Below are 27020 nucleotides of genomic sequence, written 5' to 3'. Positions count from 1 at the left end.
TCTTCCACCAAATGTCTTGTTTTTGTTTTTTATCAGAAGAAATAAACACGTAAAGGTTTGGAACCCTTGAGGGTAAATTGTTAGTGAGTAAATGTTCGTTTTTGGGTGAATCATCCCTTTAAGTGCTAAAATAACAGTTTCATATTTCTGCTAAATGCAGTGTAGCAGTCCTGTGTGTTTTGTCATGGTTTATGAGGACCAAGTATGTCTATTGGATGTGACTTAGCAGTAGGATATTGTTTTAATAAATCTGTGTGTTTACTCATGGTTTATGAGGACACTGTATGTAGAATGCAATGTTAGCAGTAGACTATTGTTTTATAACGTGTGTGTTTCTTCATGGTTTATGAGGACATGATTGGTTAAACAAGACTTAAAGCTTTCAGTAAGCGAATCTCATGTTTTCTTCATCTTTCTTTACTTTTCTTTTTCAGCACCTCCATAAGCCAGTCGCTTTGACAAACACAGAGTTGTCTTCTACAGAGGTTTGTTAATTCTTTTGTCAAGCTATTTTGATACTTCTTGAAAGGATAGTTTTACCCAAAAATGAACATTTACTCACTATTAGTTTACCCTCAAGTGTTCCAAACCTTTATGGTTTTCTTTTTTCTGTTTAACAAAACAAATAAGATACTTTGAAATAAGATAGAAACCTGTAACCATTGACTTCCATAGTAGTAAAAAACAAGTAATATAAAAGTCAATGGTTACAGGTTTCCATCGTTTTTCAAAGTATGTTTTGTTTTTAACAAAAGAAATAAACCCTTAAAGGTTTGGAACACTCGAGGGTAAATTAATAGTGAGTAAATGTTAATTTTTAGGTGAACCATCCCTTTAAGTGCTAAAATGACAGTTTCCTATTTCTGCTAAATGCAGGTTAGCAGTCCTGTGTGTTTAGTCATGGTTTATGAGGACCAAGTATGTCTATTAGATGTGACTTAGCAGTAGACTATTGTTTTATTAAATCTGTGTGTTTCTTCATGGTTCATAAGGACACAGTATGTGTAGGTTGACATAGTGCTAGCAGTAGACAATTATAACGTGTGTTTCTTCGTAATTTGTAAGGGCATGATTTGTTATGCGTGACTTAAAGTAATTTAACAATGTTAAAAAAATCTTATCTTTGCTTCTCTTTTTCAGTACCTCCCTAAGCCCGTCACTTTGACCAACACAGAGTTGTTTTCTACAGAGGTTTGTTTATTCTTTTGTCATGTTATTTTGACACTCCTTAAAGGGATAGTTCACCCAACAGTACAATTGTGTCCTCATTTGCCTACCCTTTACTTGTTTCTTTATTTGTTCTGTTAAAGACAAAACAAAATACTTTTAAAAAGATGTAAACCTGTAATTCATAGTAAGTAAATGTTCATTTTTGGGTGAACCATCCCTTTAAGTGCTAAAATGACAGTTTCTTAATTAGACTAAATGCAGTGTAGCAATCCTGTGTGTTTAGTCATGGTTTATGAGGACATGATTGGTTTTGTGAGACTTAAAGCTTTCAGTAAGCGAATGTCATGTTTCCTTCATCTTTCTTTGCTTCTCTCTTTCAGTACCTCCATGACCCAGTCACTTTGTCAAACACAAACAAAGCTGTCTTCTACAGAGGTTAGTTAATTCTTTTGTAATGCTATTTTGACACTCCTTAAAGGGATAGTTCACCCAAACAGTACAATTGTGTCATCATTTGCTCACCCTTTACTTGTTTTAAATCTTTATGGGTTTATTTTTTCTGTTGAACACAAAAGAAGATACTTTGAAAAAAGATGGAAACTTGTAACCATTGACTTCCATATTATTTGTGTTTTCTATTATGGAAGTCATTAGCCCCTTTCACACAGTGATACCGGTAAATATCTGGAAAATTTCCGGAAAGACTTTACCGGTATATTCAAAAAAGCGCTGTTCACACAGGCGAGGACGTTACGGAAATTTTCCGGAAAAGAGCATTCACACATCCATTCCAAAATACCGGTAAATTCTGACAACATTCACCACAAATGAGCTTTAAACGGCTGCGCTTGTATTTGTAAACATTTGACTAAATTACAAACTCTGTGGATGATCAATATTGTGAACAACTTTCGCAGGATCACTTTCGCATGTCGAGATGTTCATAATATGTGCATGTGCAAAGCTTGAAGGTAAACAAACAACGGCTTATCATAAGCATCTCATCGATGATTATTTACACAGTTATCATTAAGAAGAACATATAAACGTGATCTGACTAACTTCTAGCAGCTAAATGTGTCTGGAAAAATATTCAAAGGCTTTTATCCTCACAAACCGCGCGGACGTAAATGCGTCTGACTGTTGTGATTGGCTAAAGCAGACGTCTCACGTCAGCACGTTCTAGACGTGCACGCGCTTATTACGGGAATCTTCCTTTTGCATTCACACAGCGCAGCATTCCGGCACATTGCCGGTAATGTTACAACTTCTCTTTCCGGAAAATAGCCAGAACGAATTTACCGGTATTTTCAAAAAGGACCTGTTCACACATACAACCTTTCCGGAAAATTGCCGGCAATTTTCCGGAAAGGTCTGTATGTGTGAAAGGGGCTATTGATTGCAGGTTTTCTTCTTCCATCATAATATCTTGTTTTTGTTGTTTATCAGAAGAAATAAGCACATAAAAGTTTGGAACACTTGAGGGTAAATTCATAGTGAGTAAATGTTCATTTTTGAGTGAACCATCCCTTTAAATGCTAAAATTGCAGTTTCCTTTTTCAGCTAAATGCAATGTAGCGGTCCTGTGTGTTTAGTCATGGTTTATGAAGACACAGTATGTCTATTTAATGTGACTTAGCAGTAGGATGTTGTTTTATGGAAACTGCGTGTTTCTTCATGGTTTATGAGGACACAGTATGTGTAGTTTTACATGGTGCTAGCAGTAGACTATTATAACGTGTGTTTCTTCATGGTTTATGAGGGCATGGTTTGTTGTGCAAAACTTAAAACAGTAAGTAAACGAATGGTAAATTTTCTTTATCTTTGCTTCTCTCTTTCAGTACCTTCATGAGTCCGTCACTTTGACAAACACAAACAGAGTTGTCTTCTACATATGGAAGCATATGAGTAGCATAATTCAATTCAAAATGTAATATGCAAAATGGCAATGCAATATGTTAAATGGCAATGTATTTCTGTATTTGAATTTGCATTTTCCAAGACATATGAGCAATGTTTGGTGCAGAATGAAAATGTAAATTAAATTACATTGTTTGCATTTCTCATTTCAAACACTGTTTTAATATGTAAATTGTATCCACATTTTAAAGCTTTATAAGTAGCAAAATTAAATTGAAAATGCTATACACAAACTGAATTTGATGTGAATAAAGTACAAGCAGAAACTGTAGCAAAATGATAATTTAAATGTTATTTGTTCTAAATGCATTTACGCTCGCGTCTAGGAAACGCAGGATTACATTTTCAGCATAACAGCATGGGATGTGTGTAGCAAAATTAATTTTGAAATGTAAAATGCAAAACGATAATGCAATATGTAAAAGGCAGTGTATTTCTGCATTTCAATTAGCATTTTCCAAGACATATGTGCAATGTTTGCTGCAGAATGAAAATGAAAAATAAAAAAACATAATGCATTTTCATTTAACACATCGCGACGAATGAAAGCCAATTTGAAATTGAAAATGCATTCTGGCCTGGCCACGCCCACAGACGGCCACCGTTGCTGCAAGGCGGGTTTTAGGTTATGTCGTCACAGCTGCCGCGAGGACTATTAAGGACATTTGGCAGCATAAACATGGCGAAGTCTGTTCCTCAGCGGCTTCGTGAAGCTGCACGAGCCCTCGAGCTTGAACTGGGAAATACTTTAGAAAAGCAATCACCTCCTAGCTCAGTAAAGTTGGCCTTAGGTTTGATATTCGCGCACGCAGTTTTAGGGATCATCTGCGATTTACATCAACAGAACCAAAACGCACAGTAACGCAAAGCAGAAAAAAATTGAGGAGATTCCAATAAATGGTTAGAGGCCAGACTGATTTAATACAGGTAGCAAAGCTACTATACCTCTAACTATATGGTACATACAATGCAGAAATAGGCAATAGCTCTTGTCGTAAGCATACAGTACACATCAGCTAAAGCCCCTTTAGGTTCTGTCGATGTAATTTGCAGATGATCCCTAAGCGTGCGCGAATATCAAACCTTAAGCCAAGTTTACTGAGCTAGGAGGTGATTGGTTTTCTAAACTATTTCCCAGTTCAAGCTCGAGGGCTCGTGCAGCTTCACGAAGCTGCTGAGGAACAGACTTCGCCATGTTTATGCTGCCAAATGTCCCTAATAGTCCTCGCGGCAGCTGTGACGACATAACCTAAAACCTGCCTTGCAGCAACGGTGGCCGTCTGTGGGCGGGGCCAGGCCAGAATGCATTTTCAATTTCAAATTGGCTTTCATTCGTCGCGATGTGTTAAATGAAAATGCATTATGTTTTTTTTCATTTTCATTCTGCAGCAAACATTGCACATATGTCTTGGAAAATGCTAATTGAAATGCAGAAATACACTGCCTTTTACATACTGCATTATCGTTTTGCGTATTACATTTCAAAATTAATTTTGCTACACACATCCCATGCTGTTATGCTGAAAATGTAATCCTGCGTTTCCTAGACGCGAGCGTAAATGCATTTAGAACAAATAACATTTAAATTATCATTTTGCTACAGTTTCTGCTTGTACTTTATTCACATCAAATTCAGTTTGTGTATAGCATTTTCAATTTAATTTTGCTACTTATAAAGCTTTAAAATGTGGATACAATTTACATATTAAAACAGTGTTTGAAATGAGAAATGCAAACAATGTAATTTAATTTACATTTTCATTCTGCACCAAACATTGCTCATATGTCTTGGAAAATGCAAATTCAAATACAGAAATACATTGCCATTTAACATATTGCATTGCCATTTTGCATATTACATTTTGAATTGAATTATGCTACTCGTATGCTTCCATATCTACAGAGGTTTGTTAATTCTTTTGTAATGCTATTTTGACACTCCCTAAATGGATAGTTCACCCAAACGGTACAAATGTGTCATTATTTGCTTACATTTTACTTGTTTCAAACCATTTTGGGTTATTTCTTCTGTTAAAGACAAAAGAAAGTACTTTAAAAAAAGATGTAAACCTGTAACCATAGACTTCCATAGTAGAAAACACAAATAATATGAAAGTCAATATTCATTGGTTTTCAAAGTATCTTTTGTGTTTAATAGAAGAAATAAACCCATAAAGGTTTGGAACACGTGAGGGTAAATTAATAGAGTAAATGTTAATTTTTGGATGAACTACCCCTTTAAGTGCTAAAATAACAGTTTCCTATCACTGCTAAATGCAGTGTAGCAGTCCTGCGTGTTTAGTCATGGTTTATAAGGACCAAGTATGTCTATTAGATGTGACTTAGCAGTAGGATATTGTTTTATTAAATCTGTGTATTTCTTCAGGGTTCATGAGGACATGATTGGTTATGCGAGCCTTAAAGCTTTCAGTAGTTTTCTTCATCTTTCTTTGCTTCTCGCTTTTAGTACCTATATGAGCCTGTCACTTTGACAAACACAAAGACTTGTCTTCTACAGAGGTTTTTGTAATTGTTTTGTCAAGCTATTTTGGTACTTTAAACCAATCATGTCCTCATAAACCATGAAGAAGCACACATTATAAAACAACAGTCTTCTGTTAACATTGTAAAACTACACATACTGTGTCCTCATAAACCATGAAGAAACACAGATTTAATAAAAAAAACATTGTACTGCTAAGTCACATCCAATAGTCATACTTGGTCCTCATAAACCATGACTAAACACACAGGACTGCTACACTGCATTTAGCAGAAATAGGAAACTGTAATTTTAGCACTTAAAGGGATGATTCACCCAAAAATTAACATTTACTCACCATTAATTTACCCTCAAGTGTTCCAAACCTTTATGGGTTTCTTTTTTTCTGTTTGACAAAACAAATAAGATACTTTGAAAAAAGATGGATACCTCTAACCATTGACTTTCATATTATTTTTGATTTCTATTATGGAAGTCATTGATTGCAGGTTTTCTTCTTCTGTCAAAATATCTAGTTTGTTTGTAGGTTTGGAACACTTGAGGGTAAATTAATAGTGAGTAAATGTTCATTTTTGGGTGATCAATCTCTCTGAGTGTTAAAATGACAGTTTCCTATTTTTACTAAATGCAATTTAGCAGTCCTGTGTGTTTAGTCAGGGTTTATGAGGACCAAGTATGTCTATTGGATGTGAGTTAGCAACAGGCTATTGTTTTATTAAATCTGTGTGTTTACTCATGGTTTATGAGGACACAGTATGTGTAAGTTTACATAGTGCTAGCAGTTGACTTATAACTTGTTTCTTCATGGTTTATAAGGGCATGGTTTGTTATGCGTGACTTAAAAAGTCCCTTCAAGTGCTAAAATTACAGTTTCCTATTTCTGCTAAATGCAGTGTAGCAGTCCTGTGTGTTTAGTCATGGTTTACGAGGACCAAGTATGTCTATTGAATGTGACTTAGCAGTAGACTATTGTTTTATTAAATCTGTGTGTTTCTTCATGGTTCATGAGGACACAGTATGTGTAGGTTTACAATGTTACCAGTAGACTTATTTCATAACGTTTGTTTCTTCATGGTTTATGAGGACATGATTGGTTTTGTGAGACTTAAAGCTTTCAGTAAGCGAATGTCATGTTTTCTTCATCTTTCTTTACTTCTCTCCTTCAGCACCTCCATAAGCCAGTCGCTTTGTCAAACACAAACAGAGTTGTCTTCTACAGAGGTTTGTTAATTATTTTGTCAAGCTATTTTGACGCTCCTTAAAGGGCTAGTTCACCCAAAAGTACAATTGTGTCATCATTTGCTCACCATTTGCTTGTTTTAAATTTTTATGGGTTTATTTTTTCTGTTAAACACAAAAGAAGATACTTTGAAATAAGGTGGAAACCTGTAACCATTGACTTCCATATTTTTTGTGTTTTCTATTGTGGAAGTCAATGATTGCAGGTTTTCTTCTTCAATCAAAATATCTTGTTTTGTTTTTTATCAGAAGAAATAAACCCTTAAAGGTTTGGAACACTTGAGGGTAAATTCATAGTAAGGAAATTTTTGGGTGAACCATCACTTTAAGTGCTAAAATGACAGTTTCCTATTTTTACTAAATGCAGGTTAGCAGTCCTTTGAGTTTAGTCATGGTTTATGAGGACCAAGTATGTCTATTGGATGTGACTTACCAGCAGGCTATTGTTTTATTAAATCTGTGTGTTTCTTCATGGTTTATAAGGACATGATTGGTTTGCGAGACATAAAGCTTTCATTAAGCCAATGACATGTCTTCTCAGGGCTCGAAATTAACTTTTTTACTTGGTAGCACCGGTGCTCCCAACTTCAAATATTTAGGAGCACCAAAAAATTTTTAGGAGCACCAGAAAAAATTTAGGAGCACCCACCAAAAATGAATGAGCACCGCTGCAAATTGTTTTTTAAGGGATTTATTGTATTTTAAAACAACATTAATAGGACTAACAAAAACCAGAAACAACTATCTAACTAATGCTGCGAAGACATTGATATTTGTGTGCAATAATTCCAAAATGAATGTCTAATAATTAGGCCATAGAATATTAATGATGATGAAAATGACAATAATAGTAACAATGAATTCCATTTCTCATTATGATACTGCCTTGAATGTGCATGAATGTAGGTTATCTGCTATTAAAAGTCTGTTACTTTATGAAAAATAATTGTATAGTTTGCATCAAACAAAAATGAAGCATTGCAGTAAGAAATATTAATTTTGTACTGCTGTTTTTATATGCATGTCAATTTAATAAATAATATTTCTGCTACAAAACAAACAAAAGATTATAATAAATCATTCAATTCAATGATGAAAGCTGCAAAGCAGTCATCAGTAAATAAATAAAAAAATAATATATACCTTAAAAAAGAATAGACAAAAGAAAGAAAGTAAAGTCTCGCTTCTATCACTCTTTTAAAGTTTTGGTTTCAGTTTGTGTCAATTTAAAGGTTCAGTCTGAGATGATCTTCATTTTTCTGTGTTTGTGGAAAAGCAGGCGAGTCAGCCGACCCAATTAATAAGTAGGCAGCGCAAGATTCTTGCGCTAACCATCGGCGCAAATCCGGTCTTTGTTATGAGCCGCAGTTTCAGTGTAAACTTAGTAAAGGCGAGCTTCTTTGGCGATGATATGTACAGTATTAGATTTGACTTTCAGCGGACATTTGCGCTGAACACGCAGTGAAAGCGACGCATGGAGATTCGGGCACCTTCTCCAAGAAGCGCGTACTCGATTGATCACAGCTGGCGGATCATTATTCACCACGTGACGTGTCATGATCGCTTTCATCTGCGCCTCAACTTAGGTGGGGTTTTCAAACTTGTGAGCTTTAAGTTTTTACTCTTCAGCCGTTTGCATTTCCTGTGGTCATAAAAGCTCCTTCCCTGTCATCTGACAGCGCAATACCTTGAGTGAATGACAGCTAATATGAACCAATATAGAGGCAGGGAAGAGCGATTCAGCATGTTTTTAGAAAAAACCAAAACAGGTCGCACTACAACCATTATCTGCAGTCGCACTAATGCGCCCAAATATATTATGAGGTCGCATAGATTAATTTTCGGGCGCATATGCGACCAAAATGGTCGCAATTTCGAGCCCTGCTTCTTAATCTTTCTGTGCTTCTTTCTTTCAGTATCTCAATGAGCTCGTCACTTTGACAAACACAAACAGAGCTGTCTTCTACAGAGGTTTGTTAATTTTTTGTCAAGCTATTTTGACAGTCGTTAAAGGGATAGTTTACCCAAAAATGACAATTGTTTCATCATTTGCTCATCCTTTACTTGTTCTAAACCTTATGGGTTTAATTCTTCTGTTAAAGACAAAAGAAAATACTTTTTAAAAAAAAGATGGAAACCTGTAACCATAGATTTCCATAATAGAAAATACCAATAATATGAAAGTCAATGGTTACAGGTTTTCATCAGTTTTCAAAGTATCTTTTGTGTTTAACAGAAGAAATAAACCCATAAAAGTTTGGAACACTTGAGGGTAAATTAATAGTAAGTAAATGTTAATTTTTGGGTGAACCATCACTTTAAGTGCAAAATTTTCCTATTTTTACTAAATGCAGGTTAGCAGTCCTGTATGTTTAGTCATGGTTTATGAGAACTAAGTATGTCTATTGGATGTGACTTAGCAGTAGGTTGTTGTTTTATTAAATCTGTGTGTTTCTTCATGGTATATGAGGACACAGTATGTGTAGGTTTACAATGGTTTACATAGTGCTAGCAGTAGACTATTATAACATGTTTCTTCATGGTTTATGAGGGCAGAGTAAAGGAGTACACCCAAAAACGACAATTGTGTCATCATTTGCTCACCCTTTACTTGTTTTAAATCTTTATGGGTTTATTTTTCTGTTAAACACAAAAGAAGATGGAAACCTGTAACCATTGACTTTCATATTTTTTGTGTTTTCTATTATGAAAGTCAATGATTGCAGGTTTTCTTCTTCCATCAAAATATCTTGTTTTTGTTGTTTATCAGAAGAAATAAACCCTTAAAGGGTTGGAATGCTTTGGGGTATATTAATAGCAAGTACATTTTCATTTTTGGATGAACCATCCTTTTAAGTGCTAAAGTAACAGTTTCCTATTTCTGCTAAATGCAGGTTAGCAGTCCTGTGTGTTTATTCATGGTTTATGAGGACCAAGTATGTCTATTGGATGTGACTTAGCAGTAGACTATTGTTTTATTAAATCTGTGTGTTTCTTCATGGTTCATGAGGACACAGTATGTGTAGGTTTACAATGTTACCAGTAGACTGTTATTTTATAACGTGTGTGTTTCTTCATGGTTTATGAGGACATGATTGGTTTTGCAAGACTTAAAGCTTTCAGTAAGTGAATTTCATGTTTTCTTCATCTTTCTTTACTTCTCTCTTTCAGCACCTCTATAAGTCAGTCACTTTGACAAACACAAACAGAGCTGTCTTCTACAGAGGTTTGTTAATTCTTTTGTAATGCTATTTTGACACTCCTTAAAAGGATAGTTCACCCAAAAATGACAATTTTGTCATCATTTGCTCATCCTTCACTTCCTTCAATCTGTGTTTCTTCATGGTTTATGAGGACACAGTATGTGTAGGTTTACATGGTGCTAGCAGTAGACTATTATAACATGTGTTTCTTCATGGTTTATGAGGGCATGGTTTGTTATGCGAGACTTTAAAAGTAAGTAAACGAATGTTGAATTTTCTTTATCTTTGCTTTTCTGTTTCAGTACCTCCATGAGCCAGTCGCTTTGACCAACACAGAGTTGTTTTTTACAGAGGTTTGTTAATTCTTTTGTCAAGAATTAACAAACCTCTGTAGAAAACAACTCTGTGACTGGCTCATACCCAAAAATGACAAATGTGTCATCATTTGCACACCCTTTATGGGTTTATTTTTTCTGTTAAACACAAAAGAAGATGGAAGATGAAAACCTGTACTCATTGACTTCCATATTTTTGGTGTTTTTATTTTGGAAGTCAATGATTGCAGGTTTTCTTCTTCCATCAAAATACCTTGTTTTTCGTTTAACAGAAAAAATAAACTTGTAAAGTAGAAAAGTCCAATAGTAGGAAAAATAATAACATGGAAGTCAATGAGTGCACGTTTTAATTTATTAAGAAAATAAACTAATAATAATTAAAATAATTAAATAATTTAAATAAGTGAATAATAATGTCTCTCTCACTTTTTCCCTTCAGGAAATAACAGGTGAATCTTGACAGAAATCCAGGAAGCCAGACAGTGATGGTGGTGATGTTAAGAATTTCTGTCAATAACAATGCAGGAAGAAACTAAGTAACTAAAATTACTTTAAAAATAATGTGCATTTTAGGCCTTTTTTATTTTAAGCAAATTTTAAGCATGATCTAAAGGGTTGAGTTTATTTTCTTAATGAGTTATAGGTGTATTTTGAGAATAAACCAATCAGAGTCTCATCTCCCATTCCCTTTAATAGCCTTGCATCGTGCCATAAGCGCATTTGCTATTTACATGACGTAAAGTAAGTTTAAGTGGAAAAACTGAGCATTTCACAAGCAAACAGTTAACAGTTATTTTTAACAGAAAACTGTTAAACAGAGCATCTACCGCGCGAGAATGAGAGATAAATGATCTACTTTCACTTTCGCTCTTGGTGGATAGGAAAATCTTTACGCACAGACATCAGTTAGCCTAATAATAATAATTAGTTGCGTTTGTTAAGCGCAAGTATTTGTTTCAAAACTATTTCTAAATGCAGTTCTAATTTTCAGCAAATGAATAAATGAACAATAATAACTAAGTGTTGTCATAAACCTGAGTTATATCCTAAAAAACATGTTGCCCGCATATGGTCTAAAACCTGCAGGTGGGCAAATCTAAGCTTTTTTTTAATAAAACAAATATAAATATGGATATAATAATTATTACTGCTAATAATAACATACAAAAGCAAATTGTTATGAATAAAAACTATTGCGTCGTAGAGTGATAAACAGTGTTTGTTATTTTAAAGTGATAGGACTAAGATGGTCAATAAATAAGCTTTTTATTTACCTATTAATTCACAGTTTTAATTTACATTTTGTTGATTATATTTTACTCTTACTTTTACCTATTAAAAATCTTATTTTTTTCTTATTATTACTCTTATTTTACTTTTATTATATTTATATTTTACTATTATGTTATTTTGTCTCAATTACTGTACATTAATAGCAAATTAATATTTAAGTAGGCCTAATTATTTATTTAAAAACATTACCAGCGAAATACTGAGAAACGGTCTGGCGCTATTTTTATATACAGGCCTATCATAATTTTAAAGAAAGCTGCAAGGTGTGCTACATTATTTTAAATTATTTTTTCTGTCTGTTACTTGAAGTTCAGTGCGTGTGCCTGTGCGCTGAGAGACAAGGCAATATTGACAAAATATTGAATTTTGTTTTTTATATTGCATTGCATTAATTTGGAGAGATGTTTTATAGTTTATACAGGCCTAAAATAAACGCTTTGGTACAGAGTTATTATTTTAAAACAAACCTGTGTTTGTAATGATAGATGTAGGTGTCACAAAATACTTTTTAAATCAGTGTTTTTATTAATATGATTATTATTTATTGTGGACAACACTTAATAAATACTGAAATGTCCTTAATACACACCTTATTTTTTTATCAATTACAGTGCTTCCCGCTAGGGCTGCTCTATTATGGGAAAAATCATAATCACGATTTTTTTGGTCATTATTTTAATCACAATTATTCAAAATGATTATCAGTTCAAGTCAAAATTATTAGGGCTCCTGTGAAATTATTATTATTATTTTTTATAAATATTTCCCAAATGATGTTTAACAGATTCAGGAATTTTTCACAGTATTTCCTATAATATTTTTTCCTTTGGAGGAAGTCTTATTTGTTTTATTTCAGCTAAAATAAAAGCAGGTTTAAATATTTTGAAATCTATTTTATGGTCAATATTAATAGCTCCCTTAAGCAAAATAGTTTTTGATGGTCAGCAGAAGAAATTACTGGTATACAATGACTTGCCCAATTATCCTAATTAAGCCTTTGAATCGTACTTTAATCTGAATGCTTGTATTTTGAAAAATATCTAGTAAAATATGTGCTGTCATCATAACAAAGATGAATGAAATCAGTTATAAAAAATTAGTTATTAAAACTATTATGTTTAGAAATGGGTTAAAAAAAATCTTCTTTCCATTAATCAGAAATTGGGGGGGAAAGTAGGGCTAATAATTTAGATTTCAACTGTATTCATTTATTTTCCTCCCTGCAAAGGAAAGGGAAATATGTACAATAGAATAAAAATATGAAACAAACTGTGCTTTAAGCATCTTCACTGTAAAAAAAAAAAAACTTTGATTATAGCTACTAAAGTCCTTCAGACAAGAACAGTGAGGGATTGTCTTCTTTTGTTGTTTGATTAATGGTAAAAACAGTCGGCAGCAGGAATATCACGCACTTTCACTTTAAGAGCAGTACGGTTCTGATTTATGGTTTCTCTTTCACATGTCTTTTGATTCTCAACTAGTTTGTTTATTACTTAAATGAGAGTTAATATGAATAATCACTGAACATCGCGTTTTGATACCTATTTGACCATTAAAATGCTCACATTAAGATAACTTTAGATGTGTGTGCTTTGCTCTGAGCACACAGTGTGCGAATATGTGTGTGCCGCATACACAAACCATGCGGTCTCATTCATGCTTTTAAAACATGAATGATTCGAATGTACATCAATGAATGATGCACATGCCGTGCTGCAAAATTACAATGCATGCTTTTAGTAATATTCACGTGAAACTGAGCTTTGCAGAGCAACAAATGTGTACAACTGAAAAGAGGACGATATATGATGCAACAATCGTTTTATCTCGATTAATGATTTTCATATTCGTTTGAAGCCATAATCAAAATCGAATTTTCGATTAATTGCATAGCCCTACTTCCCGTATGTTTATAATATACTTGCGAGGGTAGCAGGCCCGGCGCCAGGATATCATAACTGAGGAGGCATTTTAATCCCATGACTAATTTTGGTCCCTCTTGTTCCTTTCATTTAGGCTATTTATTCACATTAATTATTACTTTGCATTACTGCCTAAGTTACTGACTCAAGGCAGTAATATACTTTTTTATAGTAATAATGATATGCAGTTTTGCTATTATTGATTTTATACCATTTATCAACGCAGACAGATCATGGTTCATTGCCAAACGAGTGCTTTATATCAAATATTATTATCCTTATATGGGCCTATAATAGGCCTATAAAGGTTTAAAGTTTTAGGTAAAGACGTCAAACTATGCCCATACATGCAAGCTAATCCATGGTTAGACTATTCTATAACCGGTAAATAAATATAGTAAAATCAGCATTACTGAATCACGCTTCACAAAACCTTAACCAACCAAAATCAGTGTTAGGAAAAAGTTAAATGTTACAATCAAATGTCATTAAAAAAAATTTATTAAGTTACATTTTAAGGCATTAGTACGGAGACTCGGAAGGGACGTGATGGTGAAGAAAAAAATTGGGTGGAAGAAAAAAAAACTGAGTGGGAGAAAAAAAAAGGATGGTAGAAAAAAAACAGTGATAGGAATATATATATATATATATATATATTTAAGTTTTTGTTCCCTCACAAAGATGTTTTGCGTTATCCACACTTCCTGTTCACTTCATACCTGTCAACCCTCCTGTATTTTACCATTCTATCCCTCTATCATACTATTGTTAAGTATTTTCCCATATTTCTCATATATTTTTATTTTTGAAAGCATTCTGAAACAAATATAAAAATGTCTGCATTTACTTTCTTTCCATTAAAAGCTGTGGGTTGATCATCGCCCTTCATATGCAACCTCTGAATCAGGGAATGATAAACTGATCCCAGATCAACTTCTGTACATGCCATTTAAAGAGGAGCTAAAGTGCAGGATTCAGATCTGTGTTTAAACAGACAAATATACTTAACAATATGTAAACATGTTCGTCCTGTGTGTTTTATTTTAAACACAACTCATTTTCTCTTAAATGAGCACAAACAGTTACTTAAGTAATGGAATACTTTCATTATAGATCTGTGCATTCTTAAATTGACACCTCTGATATGAAATAAAAGAAAATGAGAGATTCATTTGCTGCTCATCACTTGTTTGATAACAGAGGTGTCGCTTTAAATGGTGTGTATAGAAGCTGATCTGGGATCAGTTTATCATACCTAGCACATCCGTATACATGCATTCGCTAATTCACAGGTTGCATATGAAGAGCGATGATCGACCCACAGCTTTAATGGAAAGAAAGAGAAATATGGGAGAATCATAGCAAAAACGGAAGGCTTGGGAGAATCCTGGTAAAACAGGAGGGTTGACATGTATGAAGTGAACAGGAAGTGTTTGTGGAAAAACAGTTTTGCGAGAACGCAAAACATCTGCGAGGGAACGCAAAAACTTCCAAAAGAGGATTTTTAAATAAAAATATAGTCAAGGTAAAATGTTCAAAAACTAGGTCTGAGTCACTCCTTTTCTTCCGCCGTCTCATTAACACACCTTTATTAAATTACAATAATTAACAAATTGCACAAACAAACAGTAATATTTAAGAGTAAACTAATGAGCTATTTAAAAGTACACTTTAAAGAAAACCACATTTATAAGAGAGACTGTGCCTTAAAGCATATACTGCTCTGTCACACTGCTTTTATTTATTATTTTAGGTTTGTTTATGAATGAATTATTTAAGTTAAATATTTCATGTATGTGGTTTAATATTTAATTGGTCATTAAATCAAATGAAGAAGCTAGCTACTTTATTTTTTGACACTTCAACCGATCAATAAACAAAGAAATGAACAACCACAGATTATTTTATTCTCTCTGTAAAGTATTTAGATACTTAGACTATACTAAATAATTAGACTATTCTATATAGTTTTTAACATTGTTTGGGCTCAGTTGGGATTATTTGTTAATGAACTGCCACTCATCTTTCCATTAAACATTTTGATATTAAAATTATGTTTTAACTTTATGTCTCCAAGATTGCATTGTAATTTTCTAAGTTAAACTAAACTAGTTAAACTAGACAATTAAAATATGCTGTAAAAAAGTTTAGGTTGATAACTATTTTATTTTGGCTGGAAATGATTTACTGCTGGTTTTATCTGACCAGAGAACAACACAATGTTGGAATTGACGTAGTAGCATTGTGTAAAGTGCGATATGAGACAGCATATTTAATCCTTGCACTATTTTAAGTGAATGCATATGTATTCCACCGACTCCAAAATTAGGAGTTAAGAGTCTCATCCAAAAAACCCAGAACCGAACATCCCTAATCGACGCCCCATTGATGTTTCTTTGAACATCAGGTGCCATTATTAACTGTTTATCAAGTTAAATTTCAAACTGAACCTATAACTGTTTTTGATTAATTCAAAGTATAGCCCAGACTATTTTTTTCCTTTTCAAAAGCAGAAGCAGTATAGCCTAAACAGGACAGTTTTACAAATGTACAGATAAGCATTTTTATAACTGAACATCACAAAAGGCCTACAAGAATTTTCAGTCCATTTTTATATACAGGCCTATTATAATTTTAAAGAAAACTGCTAGGTGGGCTATATTATTTTAAATCTAGCCTATATTATTTTTATTAATTTCCTCTGTATCTGTCACTTGCGATTCAATGCACATGTGCTGAGCGAGACGAGAAATAAGGCAATATTGACCATTTTTTATAGGCCACTATAGTATATAATAGTTTGTTTTTACATATAGTATTGCATTAATTTGCATTGACGTTTTGTAGTTTGTAGAGGCCTAAAATGAATGCCTCGATTTGGAGTTATTTAAAACATAATCCTGCGTTTTTAACATTCTTTAAACCAATGTTTTTTATTATTATTATTTAATGTGAATAACTTTTAATTAAAAATTGTAATGTATTTATTACACCACCTTATTGGGAAAAAAAAACGATCAATTACAGTGCTTCCCGCAGGTTTGAAATATAGGACTTGCAGCATTGAAACACCATTTACCCACATCACATAGTTAACTATGCGACAGACAAAACTTAATTGCATTTTTAATAATAATTGTATTTATTATGACACTTTTTCTTTTAATGGGTTAAAGTAAAAAAAAAAAAAAAAGAATGTTACAAAAGAAAGAAATGCTTTATGCTATTTAGGAGCAATGTGCAGCCACTGACAGGTAAAATTCGCTTTTCTCTCACAAGTTAAAAAAGCAAATTAGGCTTGCCACGATAGACGGTGTTGACGGTGATACCGGTTTTAAGACGCAACACCGGTGACATCACGTTTTTACCGTGACACCGTCCTCACATTTGTTTTTTCTAAGTATTCGTTTTATTTATTTATTTTTTTATTAAATATTTATTTTAATTAAATGGAAAATAGAATTCGTAATAATTTACTTAAGGCCAGAGCATGCTTTATAATTAAAATCTGAACATAGTAATGCGTCATATTTCATTTATCACGTGAGAATAAATATGCAAGGCATACTCTCATTTTAAAAATCACGCGACCATCATCTCACAGTGTTTAATAATAAATATCTTATTTTTATTAAAACAAGAATGATGTAGCAATGCCGCGCCATCGACAAGCCAACTGCAGAGAAACAAAGCAATCATCACGGCAACTGAAGTGAGCACTTTTTCCGAAGTTCAGCTCTTCTTTTTTGCACTTTATGCATTTCATGTAAAAAAATAAAAGATGAATATGCGTACAAGAATGTAACCTGTGTGCGCGCGTCTTTTATCACTGAGGCCGCTGTCTTTAAAAACCGAAAGTTGCTTCATCTGTCTGGAAATATTTCGGCTTTTAATAAATGAAAAGTTAATTTAGGTGAGCCAATATTAAAAATTGCTATAAAGTAACTGTGAAGTGCGGCAACACATCGAATCTGAGGTCTGATCTCATCTCTCTCTCGCTATCATTCAGACATCGAAACGCCACACAGGTCAAGTCGCAAAACTGAGGCTGGTACCAGCTGACAGGTAGAACAGCTGAAGCCTTTGCGAAATCTTTCAAAATACAGCGCTGAAATTAACAGGCACAAATATCTTTGAGCCAGAAAGTCACGCCTTATCTGTCAAAACGCAATTCGAGCCAATAGGAGTTGTGTAGCCTATTAATTATATTAATTCTAATAAAATGAAAACCAAATTAAACTATTCATTGCATTTTTCGATTGATAAAAATATACGTAAACGAAAAAAAATCAAACGGTGGCTAGTTTGTATTAATGTGTCTTAAAATTAATAAAAATATGCTCAGCCTATTTAAGCTTTACGGTTATATGCTGCGAAGCTTGTTACTGAACTACAATATCTCCGAGGGAGACTATATAACTCGATAGACAACATTACCTTGAGGGATTTTAAAAACAAAAGGTGTTTTAAAAAAGGAACAACACGCCAATCGGCAACAAATAAAACATCTTGCCAGGGTATGCTGTGTGTAATCCGCCACTGACAGTGACATAAGACACCTGCGCCTGTCAACTGTGCTTGTAAGAGAGCTCAAAGCTTGTATGGATATAACCAAAAAAAGCAAGATCATATAGTTATAAATATTCCATAACAATACTTATCGAAATATTTATACATTTACATGTTGATTATTTTTTTAGCCTGTTAAATAAAATTACTTTTATTTAGCCTGTCTTTAGATTTTTTACACAATGTTTAATTTCTTAACATTTCTTTCTTTTTTATTTAAAGTTTATATATAAAATGAGTGCTAGCTTGTTTAGTTGTGATCATTATGCAAGGATCATATTTCATATTCGGTTTATTCTTCACTAGCCTATAAATTCGTTAATAAGGCTATATTATAAACGGATTGTTCATAAGGACTAAGCTATTAATATATAATGCAATAGGCTAAATAATACATTAAGAAATAGAGTGGAGGAACTAGGAACTATGACGTCACTTTGTAGGCTAATCGGCTGCTAGCATAAAACTGGTTCCCTCGTGAAAATCCCTATAGGATTTTCCCATAGGGTTTTCGAAGATTGCGAATAATACGCTCTGTGTTCAAACACTGTTCATTACACTTACACGTTTTGTTCAGCCGGATAATTGTCACACGAAAATATAACATTGAGCACTTTTGGATCTTAAATGCAAACGCAAGACTTAAAAAGCTAACATAAGGCTATAAACGGACTACAGCGCCCTCGGGGCGCTCGTCAGTGACGTCAGCCCCACCCTACTACAGACGACTTATCAAGCTTATTTTTAGAAATAACGTCCATGACAAAGAGTTAATCTCTCAGTATATTATATTGTAATCCACGCTATATATTATAAACTAATAAATACGCAAACACACATAGACCTTTGTGCCTTTTGGATCGTTTTTACGTGGGAAATACATGTTTTGCTTTGCGGTTGTTCTAAAAGTTTAAAAAATGTGTATAAATGTGCCTATATAGTATTATTATGAGACATATTTAAATAAGTGTATCGCTCGCGTGCACACAGCCCGCTTACCTTAACAGACGACGGCGTGAGGAGGAACAAGTCTATCAAATGCCTGCAGGTTTCATCATCATGGACACAGAATAACATTCAATATTCCTTTTGTGTCACGAAGTACAGCGAAAAACAGCCCAATACAGTCACATCTGCTATACGTTTTATGGAGGAGTGTAAATATTGCAGTTATGACAGAGTTAAATGTGTTGATGAAGAAAAAAAGACGAGAAATCACTTGATCACGTTAAAATGACAGTTAACATGCATGTATTTTTACACATTTATTCACACGTTTGCATTACTGAGAGCAGGAAAGAAACTGAGCAGTATCTTCATATTATCGTTTAATTAAAATGAATGATCAACAAATGAATCTGTCTCGACAGCCTTTACATGTGAAGGAATTATCTACACACAATCTGAATTCTCAATTAGAATAATACAACAAACTATAAAATACTATTCTGAAAATACTTCAATCACAGACTAATCCAAACGCCCAAGCGAGCTGCGCTCCAGACCAGATCAGCTCGATGACGTATAATGCCCCCGACGCAGCCTGTAGTCTCATTTAGCAACTTGATAGCAACCGTCTTTTTAAAGAAGCATAATCGATTTAAAAGTTGAAGAGTGTGCTGTAACTGATGTGTTTTATGTCGTAGAACAAAACGTGAAAGTATATTGAGTTGGTGTTAGCCACGGACCTTATTTGAGCGATTTTACTGAAACCCCATTCAAAAAACCCATTGACTTTGGGACGAGGGAACCGGAAGTGCTAAAATGCTAACTCGCTTCCGGGTTTTTGCATACAAATTGACGTCATAGTTCCTCCACTCTATTGAAGTCAGGTAGGACAACAAAAGACAACCAAACATGTTCCCCCTGTTAGCAAATGTAACCAAAAAGTATCTTTACGTGCAACAAGCTGCTCATCTGAGGGTGTGTTCAGCACGATGGGGAACATAGTAAGCCCCACAAGATCCCATCTTAAGCCAGAGATGGTCAACATATTGGCCAGGATTCCTCGCAAAGAACAAGTAAACCTCACTGTTAATAAATGCCAATTTACAATGTTTTATTTTTTATTTTTTTTTAAAGACTGTGTCAACCTGTCATTTTTGTAATGTAATTTTGAAAGCTTTTCTTTTATATTTGTTTCTTGTTCATTCGTTTAATCTTATTTAAACTTTGTGCAATTTAATTACTTATCTTGCTATTTTATTTTCTTATTCGTTTTAAAAACATTCTAACATTCATCACATTCGTCCATTCAAACAATTTACGCCGAATTGGCAATTCCCGCAAAACTGAAAGTGAAAGTATTATATGCATTTATAAGCTATTTAAAAGCAGAAAGAAAAGAGGAAACCCCGACCCCCACTATGATACCGGTATTACCGGTGTTGTCACATGTCGATTAACCGGTGGGGAAATTTCCTCATCGTCACAACCTTAATTTGAATGATTTTAGATGTGTATATAAAATAGCCTATGTAAAATATTAACATCATCAAATTAATAAAATAATGACAAATTTGAAATAAATGACAGAAAAGTTAATAAAAACAGACATTCTCTAAAAAATGTAAAAATCGCAATATTAAAATGAGTAGATTTTTTTTAAATAAAATGCGTTGATTAACTATTACTATTGGTGTATATATTTTACAGCCAGTCTAGATCTCATTACGTCCTCTCCCGAGTATATAGCCGAAGTTTTTCTTAGTCGTTTACATTAAAGAATCTATTATTTACTTTTTCTCTCTGTATCGCGGCTGAGTGTGCGCTGTCAGCTGAATATAGGCTTAAATTAAATCTAAAAAGCAACTAGCCTGCGAGCTAATATTTGTTTTTGTTTTTTTTCGCATAACAGCCAATTTCAACCGCGAGGAGATACCAACAGCTTGATATGCAACATTTTCTAAAATGTTATTTAGCTTGGAATAAAAACAATTCACAAAAAATGATTTAGTGTGTGTGTTTTTTTAAGATTGGATTAGCCTATTTCACAGTGTGTAAACATTAGAAATAATAATTAGGCTAAAATACAGTAGATTACCCCTTCATTCAGATATATGTCGTTGTTTGGGAAACTCTCCCCTGGTCTAGAAGTTTCTCTTGCTTCTTATCTGCTCCACAAGCGCAGCACGCTTCTTCCTCTGGCTCTGCACCAGGGCTGGGTTTCCCAAACAACAACGTAACTCGCGGCAGAAATATCATAGTACAATGTGTCGTTTGGGAAAAGAACGATGTAGTGACGAGTGTGTCCCAAAACCTGTAGTTTCTCTGTCACAGATCTATTGTTTGACCCACATTAGTTATAACGTAAAATGCCCATAATGATGCTCTAAACGAGGTGGTAACAATTTCTTTAGAGAGAGAGAAAAAAAAAAAACATTATTTTATTTGCAAAGTATATTGTTTTACACAATCACACATTTAAAAAAAAAATCTATCATAGTTTTGGTGAAAACATGCACTTATATTCCATATTAATTGAAATATATATAACGGCACATATAAGACCTATATTTGTTTCCTTTACAAATATTATTAAGAATTTCATTTCTAATTTCATATATAAATCATTAATGGTTGTAGGCCTAATTTACAGTAGGCTATTTATTTAGAAATAGAAAAAACTTTTTAATATAATATTAATTATTATTATTATTATTAAAGTAGGATATTGCAAACAATATGCAAAATAAATGCAAACAATATTCCATGACTCCCAATATCAATTGCTACGAGCCTAATATAGAAATTTTAATTAACACGTAGTTCAGTCCATAAGTTGCTGTGAATAGAAACAGCCTATATAAGCCTACATTACCAGAAGTTGGCCTATAGGTAAAAGGTATATAACCGGGGATTTTGTGTCAACCTTGCTTGTGAAATATACTCAAGATATACCCCTGCCCTCATCTCAAACAAAATGTTTGGCTATTAATGAAGCTGAGGTGTTAATGGGGCATTGCGCTTTAACCGAAAACAACAACAACCCAAAAGCACTAAATTGGTTACAGGGGTTGCTTCAGAAAATTGCCTAATAATAATAGAAGTAGTAGTAATAATAATAATAATAATAATAACTACTGGCATGTTTATAACTAAAGTTGTTTTTACTTCGGTTGCACCACATGCTCTTAAGGCAAACCGTAGTTAGTAAGGTCATAAGCTCTCCGTAAAGCCATACATAGTTGCATTAAATCACCTAATATCAAATAAAAAGTGTTTCAATCGTTAAACTGATTTAGAATTCTGCAACTAATGCATCTACATATAACTGTTCTTTGAAAATTTGCTGTGAATGCACACAAATTACACAAAGTTATCAAAACATACAACTTGATTTTTTAAATATTCTACACGTTAAAGAAAAAATAGCAGGGAGAAAAAACCCATTCATAAAGAAATGTATGTTAACACAAAACATTTCTTGAAACAAAATTAAACTCTTCATTCACAAACCGAAAGAAATGCGAGATTTAGGAAGAAAATAAGGCTGTGAATAGAGGGAGATCATCGCAAGCTCCTCGATGTAAACTAATCTCACCGTCATCTCTTTTCTACCATTATACATGGGGGGAGGCTGCGGTAAATTTTTAGTTGGAACACAGCGTTAGGTTTAAACTGAGTGAAATGCTGCAACACAGAAATATTTAGTAGTGCGTACATTGTAAATTAGTGTCCCTTTAAGTCACAACTAGGCTTCATTTTAACTTACACACTGCTGGTGCAACTGGCCCCATGTAATCAAAAAAGGCTGCATATTAATAAGTGGGTCGCGGGTTATAATCTAAAAGCTATTGCCAGTCAAACACAGCACAGCCATTACAGCAAAATGGAGAGATTTAAATGTACATATTGCACATATGGAATTATCCACTCACTGCATGTCGTCTACCCTGATAAACATGCTAATTGTCTTATTATTATTAATATTATATTGTATGCACTTATGAAATTAAAGTTTATAGAGCCTGGTTTATACTTCTGCGTTATGATCGGCGTAACCCACGGCACATGCAACCCGCGTAGCTGTTTATTTTACTTCTGCGCAATGTCTCTGTTGGTCTGCATTAACACTTTCAAAACGCTAGTTGGCAGTGAGGTGTTAATGTTCCTCTGTGTTGAGTTTCTTCGCTGTTGTTTTGTTTTTTCTAAACGCTTCCTGAACATGCAAGTGACTCAAACTCGCTCATTTTGAGGCTGGAACCGGCGGACGTGGAACAACTTTAACTATGAGATAAACACAAAACAAAACTTTCTATCCAGAGCTCCTTCATGGGACTCCACACGTGTAAACAATCGCTCTATTGGGCTCGCACCACTCGCACGGCTCTTGGTCCCGCCCCCAGACTTGTCAGCGCTGCCAAGCCGACCAATCACGACCATCAAACAAATCACGACCTTGCGCTCTGTGTCGTTGCGACTTGTAGTTACATTTTTTGAGAGGTGCACATCATCGACGCCGACGGCCAATAAACAATGCTTAAACATTAAAATGTGCTTTTAGAAACTTAAAATATTTATGTTTCTAATATTTAATTATACATTTGCTGTGTTTAATATAGGGGATAGAATAGCATACAGTATATAAAAAAAAAAATTTTTGTCCTTTATACCGAAATAGGCCGGCTATAAGAGGAGGCGCTCTATTAAACAAGCAGAAACAGCACAGACTGTTCACTCTGCATGCATGTGAACGAAATGAACAGAGAAAAATAAACAGACGATAAATAATAGGCGACTCACCTTACGTGCCGATATGCCCATTTATTTAATTCATAACTGCCACTAATAGCTATGCAAAAGGGAACCTATTTTGAGTGTTTGGCATGTAGTGACAGATTTTCAAATATTTGTAACCTGGCCTATAATAAATAATAATAATTATTGATAAAGCAAGTTATACTGCAATCAGGTGATGTGTTTCATTGACTCGATAACCTTAATATTTTGTAGTGTGTGCTGTGACGCGATTTTCATTTCTTGCAATGTGCGCACGTTTAAGATTTGAGGTAATAACATCGCCATGATAGTCAAAGAAATGTAAACATTCTTTTTACCCCAACACAATTTAATAGGGCGCTATAAAGGCTAAACAACTTCATTCTTATATTTGTTTAATTTTTGCAGCCTGGGGCTATACTTCTCACCATCTATTGTATCTTTTCTAAAGCATACAGTATAGTGTAAAAGCATGTTTATTACTAAGAAAAAAGAAAATGTATTTTTTAATTGATCACATCACATAATCTACTGTAGGCTACATTACACATACAGTAAGGGCTGCTCTATTATGGGAAAAATCATAATCACGATTATTTTTGTCATAATTGCAAACAAGATTATTCAAAACGATTTTTCAGCTGAAGTCAAAATTATTAGCGCTCCTGTGAATTTTTTATTTATATTTTTTTAATAAATATTTCCAAAAGGATGTTTAACAAATTCAGGATTTTTTTTACAGTATTTTCTATAATATTTTTTTTCTTCTGGAGGAAGTCTTATTTGTTTTATTTTGGCTAGAATAAAAGCAGGTTTAAATATTTTGAAACCTATTTTAAGGTCAATATTAATGACTTGCCCAATTATCCTAATTAAGCCTTTGAATTGTACTTTAATCTGAATGCTTGTACTTTGAAAAATATATAGTAAAGTATGTGCTGTCATCATAACAAAGATGAATGAAATCAGTTATAAAAAATTAGTTATTAAAACTATTATGTTTAGAAATGGGTTGAAAAAAAATCTTCTTTCCATTAAACAGAAATTGGTGGAAAATGGTTGCTAATAATTCAGGGGGGCTAATAATTCGGATTTCATCTGTATATATGCAGTTATTTTCCTCCCTGTAAATGAGCAAAGGGAAATATGTACAATAGAATAAAAATATGAAACAAACTGTGCTTTAAGCTTCTTATAAATGATCACTGAACACAGCATTTTGACACCTATTTGACCATTAAAACGCTCACAGTAAGATAACTTTAGATGTGTGTACTCTGCTCGTCTAGCCTAAGTGCACACACACAGCAGCATGTACAAATCAGATTATGAAAAATGATGAAGAGCATGCTTTTCCTTTTATCCTTTATTTTTAGTTTTTTTTTTTTTTTTTTTTTTTTTTACACATTTTTTTAAGTGGTGAGGACAATATTCACTGGTTCCCCCCTCCTGTATAATAATTAAATGTTACATTTTTAAGAACTTCACAAATAGCCTAAATAACACTTTTCAGTATCAGTGATAATATAAATAGTAACTAATAATAATAATGATAATAATAAAAAGAAGAACAAAACATATTAGCCTATTGATAACAATATAAGTGAGATGTTGAGGAAAAAACAGCGTAGGCTACTAACTCTCCACTGTTTTTGGTAAATTATTTGACAGAAAAGCTAACATGCTGACACATTGTCTGGATTAAGCAGACCTAGTTGGAGTCGCAATGTTTCCAGCAGCACTCAATACACGTTCAGACTTTCTATCGCAGTGCTTGTAGCGCAAATGCACAAATGCTTTTTCCTATGCTACATTTCTCGTCAATGTCTTCCATTTATCACTTTCTCTTTTGTATCTGGCCATTTTTAAATAGGGCTCTGCGATATCTGGCTGACAAAAAAATCAAAAAATAAATTTTAATTTTTATAATTTTATATATTTTTATTTTATTTTTTGTGCTCATAATATTGACCTTTGCCGTTTTTACCTTTTTATTATTCAGCTAAACTAAAAAACGGAAGACTTTCTCCAGTGGAAAAATATAATAGGGAATATTATGAAATTATTGATTGCCTTTTTTTAAAATTAAGAAAAGTCTTTACATGGAAAGGTCATATCACTTTCAATAGTCCACAATGATTCAAAGCAGCTACTGAAAGTTATACTCGCATATGTTGCTGTTAAATCATGTAGTTGTGTGATGTATAACCATGGTGTAAGTGCACACCTAAGGATTAACCTTTTTTCCAAGAAAGAGACTTTTAAACGATATTGATGAACAGTTGATATGATCTATTAAAAGTCAGTGATGCTAACAGTTAATCATCTTGTTTGCTTTCAGGCTCTAGCACTGGCAGAACAACCTACATGAGAAGACCATGGACAAAAGCAGACGTGAAGGCTGTAATGAGTTCAAAAGACTGATTATTATTATACACATTTTCATTTTTTTTCCTTGTCACAGAGTGACAATATTTAACCATTTTCAAACCCACTTCTGTTCCATGCCAGTGCTTCACAGTCCATCATCACTCTAGGGTAGTCTCTACATTGCTCTACAGTTTGCCTCTGCTTCTCAACCCATGTCTGCCACTACTCCACAGTCTGGTACTGCTCCACAGTCCAGGTCCACGTCTGCTTCATGAGCCTGGGCAATACCCATCACACAAAAATACATAACCCACAAATGCAGTCCCTCAGACTAAACATTTACAACAGTGTTGAGTAGCAAAAAGACATGTTTTTTGTTTTTTATTTACATGTTTGAAAATGGTCAAATATTGTCACTGTGACAAAAAAGTGAAAATGTGTATGATATTAATTAGTCACATTATAACACATTATATTACTGTCACATTACGAAATTTAGTTTTTAATCTGTTTTGTGTTCATATCATTCTGTATGTATCATTCAATTTGTGGAATCAAACTTTTATGTCTAGTTTTATCTTTTTTTCTTTTTATCTATCTTTTTATCTATTTTTATCCATCTATTTTTTGTTCTTGTCAGAGCGATAATAGTTGATGCATTTCATAATAAAATGTATATACATGTTTAGTTCCCCTGCTGTTTTCCTGGACTTCAAAAGTAAAATAAAAAAAGTTTATTTTTTTATTTCTGTCATTGAGTGGCAATGTTTTGTAT

At 33.5% G+C, this 27020-nt stretch overlaps 1 long non-coding RNA gene across 2 annotated transcripts; it reads left to right on the top strand.

The window, feature by feature from the left end:
* Nucleotides 1-425: 425 nt before the first annotated feature.
* LOC141375784 (uncharacterized) lies at nucleotides 426-26929 on the top strand. 2 transcript variants are annotated; one of them, XR_012384596.1, is made up of 9 exons: nucleotides 426-485; nucleotides 1141-1191; nucleotides 1551-1605; nucleotides 6760-6814; nucleotides 8749-8803; nucleotides 10004-10058; nucleotides 10810-10906; nucleotides 26217-26278; nucleotides 26387-26929. It is a non-coding gene; the product is annotated as an uncharacterized lncRNA (long non-coding RNA). The 2 variants fall into 2 exon arrangements; XR_012384595.1 differs by lacking the exons at nucleotides 426-485; nucleotides 1141-1191; nucleotides 1551-1605 and having other exon boundaries at nucleotides 5366-6814.
* Nucleotides 26930-27020: the final 91 nt, after the last annotated feature.

The sequence above is a fragment of the Danio rerio genome, chromosome 8 (genome assembly GCF_049306965.1).
Source record: "Danio rerio strain Tuebingen ecotype United States chromosome 8, GRCz12tu, whole genome shotgun sequence".
Taxonomy (NCBI): domain Eukaryota; kingdom Metazoa; phylum Chordata; class Actinopteri; order Cypriniformes; family Danionidae; genus Danio; species Danio rerio.
The sequence above is the reverse complement of the archived record's forward strand: the minus strand, read 5'-3'. Positions and strand labels throughout refer to the sequence as shown.